The 6122-nt window shown below is 37.7% G+C and overlaps 1 long non-coding RNA gene across 1 annotated transcript in view; it reads left to right on the top strand.

Annotated features, from left to right (window-relative positions):
• Positions 1-83, top strand: part of LOC106936151 (uncharacterized) — a 3386-nt gene extending 3303 nt beyond the window's left edge. Inside the window, exon 3 of the long non-coding RNA XR_001422067.1 lies at positions 7-83. This is a non-coding gene — a long non-coding RNA (uncharacterized LOC106936151). The remainder of the gene's footprint in view (positions 1-6) is intronic.
• The last annotated feature ends 6039 nt before the right edge of the window (positions 84-6122 follow it).

Genomic DNA, 6122 nt, shown 5'->3' with positions numbered 1-6122 from the left:
CGTCAGTCGGTCTTTGAGTCGCCTTTTTTTCCTCTTTTGTTTGTTAATGGAACCGAAACGCACTAAATTGCGCAACACCTTGTGTTTTTCAGCATCTTTCCATGACCTTATGTGACCTTTGATCTTAAAATAATTAATGAAAACAAAGGTAGGAAGGCTAAAAACTGTAAATAGGTCTCAGTAGTTCAAAAATTTATTAAAAAATGACTTTTGAGATAATCTAGGATGATAAAATAATCTCTTCTTGCAAGGAGACCAGTGAGTTTTGCTCAGGTTCACTGATAGAACTTCACATTTATGCGTTCTTTATGACGCACCAACACACTGTGTACCTGTTTAGTTTATAAATATAGATTTACGTCTGCCAGCATGTTCCACCTTAACAGTCTACAGAAAGACAAGATCAGGTGAGGATAAAAAAAGATATGTAACGTTTACAATTTTTAAGTTGTTCTGTCACCATAATTTCTGTTGCAACCGATAGCTGGTGTAATGCATGATTCTATGACTAATAAATATTTCTTGCAGGATACCCTTTCTATGTGTAATTGGAAATGTGGCGATAAGTCATTTCAAACATGCCTTTTATAGTTTTTGGTGTAATGTTTCTTTACACCTAAGTGTTTCTCACAAAGGACAGAGAGGCAGAGAAGAAACATGACGTAAAGGTGAGGAATGTAAATAGCCCACATTACTATGTTATGAATGTAAGCCTGAAAGATTTACATGTATATATCTTTCTCTCTGTTTCTCCCACATGCTGTGTTTTTGGTAAGTTAAATACGCCATTTGTTTTCCTGATACACCTCAGGTGACTGGGCCATGTGTACATTCCTTGGATTCAGTTGGAGAGCTAAAAAAAGCACCACCTATTCCTGTTTCTCTTGATCATGCACTTGATAGTGGAAAGCTGGGCAAACGGCATCAGTCATTTGTCAACAATGTTTCACGGAAGTTTATGCAAGCTTCAGATGCCACAATGAGATAATGATCAAGAAATGAGGGTAGGAATAGCTCACTCATAAGTTTACATCTACTCAACATCGACATAAATGTCGTTTTACCTTGCATTGTTAGGTATTTATTAATCATTTTCTTCACATTTCTTAAATTATTTTTTTAAAACAGAGATTGCCAGTTACAAAAGAAGTATAGTTTGATGAATAAAGATCTCCTATTAGGCATCTATGTCAAGCCAGCAGTTGTTTAAAACTATCTCAAGGATGTGTACAGCCCTTATGTCAATGCTACCAACACTTGATTTGGATGGTTCAAGGATTAAATGGGAGACGGACCTGAGAAGCAGCTATGGAGAAACTTGTGCCGACAGGAGGTCACCTCTATCTTAAATGCTAGATTTAGGCGAGCCTGGCCACTGACTTCCAACTCAAATCCGCTTGATTCTCATCTCTCTTCACTGCTCCATCTGGAATTTCTCCCATTGAAGTAGAATTTCAACCAGGTTATTCAGCAAAACAGAAAGAGAAGATATGAATGACAATATTAGTTTTCTGCACTGTTTTAGGACTGGTGTCTGCCTGTGGTTTTAGGCAGCGGAGGGAGTAAACGCAGCTGTTCAGTTCATGTTCCAAATATTGAAATCACATTCCCAGCTGCCTTGTTCCGTTTGTAACTTCTCTCTTTGCAGTGCAGGATGGTTGTCTTTAGTACAGGCAATTTCCGGTAAGCTTCATAGCATCGAACAGGCGCATATTGTATGTCACGCACAAATGTTAGCAGCTGGGTAAAAATTAAAACTTGAACAGAGTTCACACCTCCAGCAAATCTCAATATCCAAGGGTCAGAACCCTCTGCATAATACAGAGACTAGATTTAGACTACAATTCAGCTTTTTGCATCAGCTGTATTTTATCCTGTGTAAGTTACATAAATATAATTCCAGTGTTTCACCTCTTTGTTTTACATGTGGGATGGAGGTCATTCCTCCCCACTAGTGTGCTAAACTATAGCGATTTTGGCAGCGGGTTCTATCATTACCTGGGTCTGATGAATACATCTGATCGACGAATCGGGGGGCGTTGTTCCCTTTGAATGAGGTAGGCCTCATTTAAAAATACATTGAATGTCTTGTTTTATTTTATTTGATCAGTGTGATTGTTTCATGGAGTGTAATGCAGTTATGCAAAGCTTTTTGGAAAAAAAATAAGTGAAAAAAATACAGTTGAAACCCTTAATGCCTGGGAATTAAGTTGGACATAATGTTGGTTAGATAGTCGTTTATTGTCACTGAGCTGAAAACAGACATGATGTCAACCTATAGCAGGTTTTCTTTATTTCTAACTGGGTGTTTCTGTTGTTGGAAACCAATCTATATATATTCAATCTGTTAGCTCACTCTTCAAATATCACCACAAGCTGCTGCTGCTGCTGATCATCATATGATACATCTTAATTAATCGTTAACTTTTTGTCTTGCCACTGTAAATATATTTCGTGTTAGTTTTACCCCCTCAGGGATATCTAACTTGATTTAATCTTGTCAGTTAGTAACTGTAACCTCCACACCCGCTGCCTCCAGAAGTTTTCAGAAAAAATGTCCCCGAGCAAGTGAAACAGGATGACTTTTACTTGTCAGAACTGGAGGACTTGATTTAATTTGGTTGCCTTCCCTGGAAGGCCTGGCTTTAAAGTTTAGAACAACAACTATCAGTGGGGTTGAGGTGAAGAAGTAAAGTTAATTTTCTGTGTGATTTTGACATCAGTGATCCGTCTGAACACCAAGTTGTGTTCTGTGTCACATCTAGTTGTTGATTTGGGGTTAAGTTTTGTAGCTGAAGTTGCAGCAGAACAGACCCTCATCATGAAGTCACCACCACCATGCTTGACAGTTGACATGTTTATAGGTTTGGAAACCTAACCTTGACGCCTTGATGGGGGGCTTAACTTGTTCAGCTTCATGCATAAAATGGTTTTGAAACAGAATAATGATCCTAAATATGCACTGAAACTCATTTTGGAATGGAGAAAACAGGTCAAAATTATGTTTCTGTGATTGTCTTTCCAACAATAATGTTGAAAAGAGAAGTCTGCAGCAAGAAAACAGACTTTTAAATACTTTTAAAGAAAAATTTTAAAATCCTGAAAGGAAGAGTGATCTAATATTCAACTAGACTAATACAAGGACCTTGGTAATGACTGAAAGTCTGCAGTTGAGGTGTATGATGTTAAGAGACTTTTAACTAAATATTTCTGTGGGTGTAAGTAGTATTTTACCCTGAATACATGGTTTTTCTTTTAGCACTGAATAATATCTATCATAAAACAACAAACTATAAATATTTGTATAATTACTATGGTTTGTTATATCAGTATAATAAACTAGAACCTGCTGTTCCAACAAAAAGTTCTCAATGATTCTCAGAAAAGCTTTTTCCCCCCCTAATTCTAAACTGTAATAACAGTCTAAATGCATCATCACCTAAATAAATGCAGCATTCATGTCTGTGATTTACAGTACTTAAAGCCTAATTTCTAAAGAGTAAAATAAATATTTTCTTTATGACAAAATTGTTAATTAGCGTGAAGGATTAGCAACATCAGCTCTTCAACATGGTAAACTGCCTTTGGACTGCATGCATCAGCTACTGTAAATTTTCTGAGCTTAGTCTGCAAAACAGAAGACATTTCAGTAACTTTCCTCTGTTCTGGCCCAGAGTGGAGTTTTCCTTTTCAGTCATTCTTGGACACAAGGACTTCCAATATTATGACATCTGCTAGTGATTACGTTGTTAGCGTAAGAATCCAGACATGTTCTTTCACATGGCCAAAGTAAATACACGTTTGTTCCTCTTAATGGGGAAGTTTCATTTCCTGCTCTCTCGCCACATTTTAAGCCAACCCTGAGGAATGCCTCGTGGAGCCTCCTACTGCGTTTTGTGGCTCTGCTCTGTGATGAGTTTTAAAGTCATTTAATGGAAATTATAAAGGTGATTCCCGTAAGATGTCTGTTTTTTTCCGCTGACTTTCTTTCCCAGCAGTGGTGTAAAGTAGAGGTCAAAATATGCTTTGCAATGAAACAACAGCTTCTCTTTCAAACTTGGAGTGATACACCTTGACCCGATTTCCCCCAAATACTGGTAGTTTCTGCAGGCAAGTCTACACAGGTGTTAAATTATGCTTAGGGCTAAGATTCCTTCCTGTAAACTTAAAAGTTCAAAGCAGTTCATCCCTTTTGTCATTCTTTGAAAAACACAAATGACAAAGTTTCGTTGACTGAAATTACTGTTTGAGCAAAATCTGAAAATAAAGATCATTCTTATATCTTTATATTTGCTACTTTACATCCTGGTGTTTTTCAGCTCTGGTCATCAGGGCCCACTGTCCTGCATATTTCAGGTGCTTTCCTCTGCCACACTCCCAAGTTTAGTGGATGGATGATTAACAGGCTTCTGCAGAACGTGATGAGATGCCAGAGGATATGAATCAGGTGTGCTGAAGCAGAGACACATTTAAAACATGAAATGGGCCATGAGAACCAGGATTAAGAACCACTATGTTAAATCTATTTAATAGTAAAGTAGGTGTTATTTGAGATGGTGTTTTTAGTTGAAGTTATTCATGCTTCTCAGTCAATAACTGAAGTAAATCCAATCAAATCCATCAAAGTATCATGCATTTCACTTACTTTGACACAGCATCTCTGTAAAACATATTTCTGAATCTTGTGCTAGAAAGAATAGCCTGAAATGACTCAGTCTTTTATATTGTTAATTGCCCTGCAGGAGGCTAATTCACTTACATGAATTCTCGTAAAATGAAGTTTCCAGTTTCAGTTTGAATAAATCCTTTGACTATTGCACCGACAAGCTCAGCTTAAAACCTTCATGTTGTATCATTGCTCATACTGAACTGCATAGGTGCTGGGACTTTTTCACATTTCGTTGCGTACAGCCGCAGACGTTTGGGAGGATTTTATCTAATAAATCATCCCATAAAGTGGAAGGAAGCAGATTCTTTGTAGAAATAACAGCTTTGCACATCTACTGACTGGAATTCTAGCCCAAATATTTCTGCAATGTGTGTGAAGCTAAAATCACATCGGATGGAGACAATCTGTGAGCAGCAATTTTCTTCTTTCTACAAATTGATAATTGCATTGGACTTTGGGTTTTCCACACAAATATACTTTGATCCAATAATACCATTGTAGTTCTGGTTGCATCTTTGAAGTCTTTGTTCTGTTGGGAGGTCAACCTCCACTCTAGTCTCTTGATGGTGTTGGACTTCATTAATTTTTTGTCTCTGTGCTCCACCCAGGTTGGTTAACCAGTTTCAGTACCCGGCCAGAACCCCTCAGTGTAAATTACTTTGAGATGTAATGAAAATTGGTTATATATGAAAGCAGGCTTTAATACCAGAAAATGATCAAATGTTACAAGTCATACAAATGGAACAGGTACAGAGTTACCTTCACCGTCCAGTGCTGGGCCACACTGAGCTCACCTTAGGGGTGAAACCAAGTGAGGCAAAGATTGTAGGGCAAGTTCAGCTTTTTATTCTTCTCCCTAACGGGCAGTCTAATCAGTTTTAGTCTGCTTACATATGTCTGGCAGCAGTCACACATAAACATAGTTATGTAAGCTGCAGTGTGTGCGTGTAAGCAGATAAGAGGCTAAAAGAGATGGAGGAAAAGACAGAATCCATAACAATGGAGATGCATAGATGGAAAGCTTTAAGTCTGCCTCTTGAAGAGAGTCTGAAGGAACTGTGTAACAGGAGCAAACAGCAGAAATACAATTCATATCCTCTTCAGGTCTGATCAGCTTCAGTTCTCCTTGCAGCAACGTGCTGCCACCACCATGTGTTCATTGTGATTTTGAGAGTTTTCTGGTTTCCAAAGATTTTTCTCTGCTGCTCAGAAATTTTACTGTCAGTCTAATCTGGCCAGAGCACCTTCGTGCATATGTTTGTGGGCGGATCGATCCAAAATATAGACAATATTGATACCAAGTCGACAATATAGACACGATATCCTAGTGTTGATAGTGTTGACTCTAGGACTCTCAACTACATAAAATATTTATTTGGGATAAAATGCACAGAAATTTGTTTTGTTTTTCTATAGTTTTAGCTTATCTTTTTGATATGTTAAAGTATTTTTA

Source organism: Poecilia latipinna, unplaced genomic scaffold (genome assembly GCF_001443285.1).
Source record: "Poecilia latipinna isolate Pla-1442-1.1 unplaced genomic scaffold, P_latipinna-1.0 Scaffold2087, whole genome shotgun sequence".
Lineage (NCBI taxonomy): Eukaryota > Metazoa > Chordata > Actinopteri > Cyprinodontiformes > Poeciliidae > Poecilia > Poecilia latipinna.
Note: the sequence above shows the minus strand (reverse complement) of the source record. Positions and strands in the feature narration are given on the sequence as shown.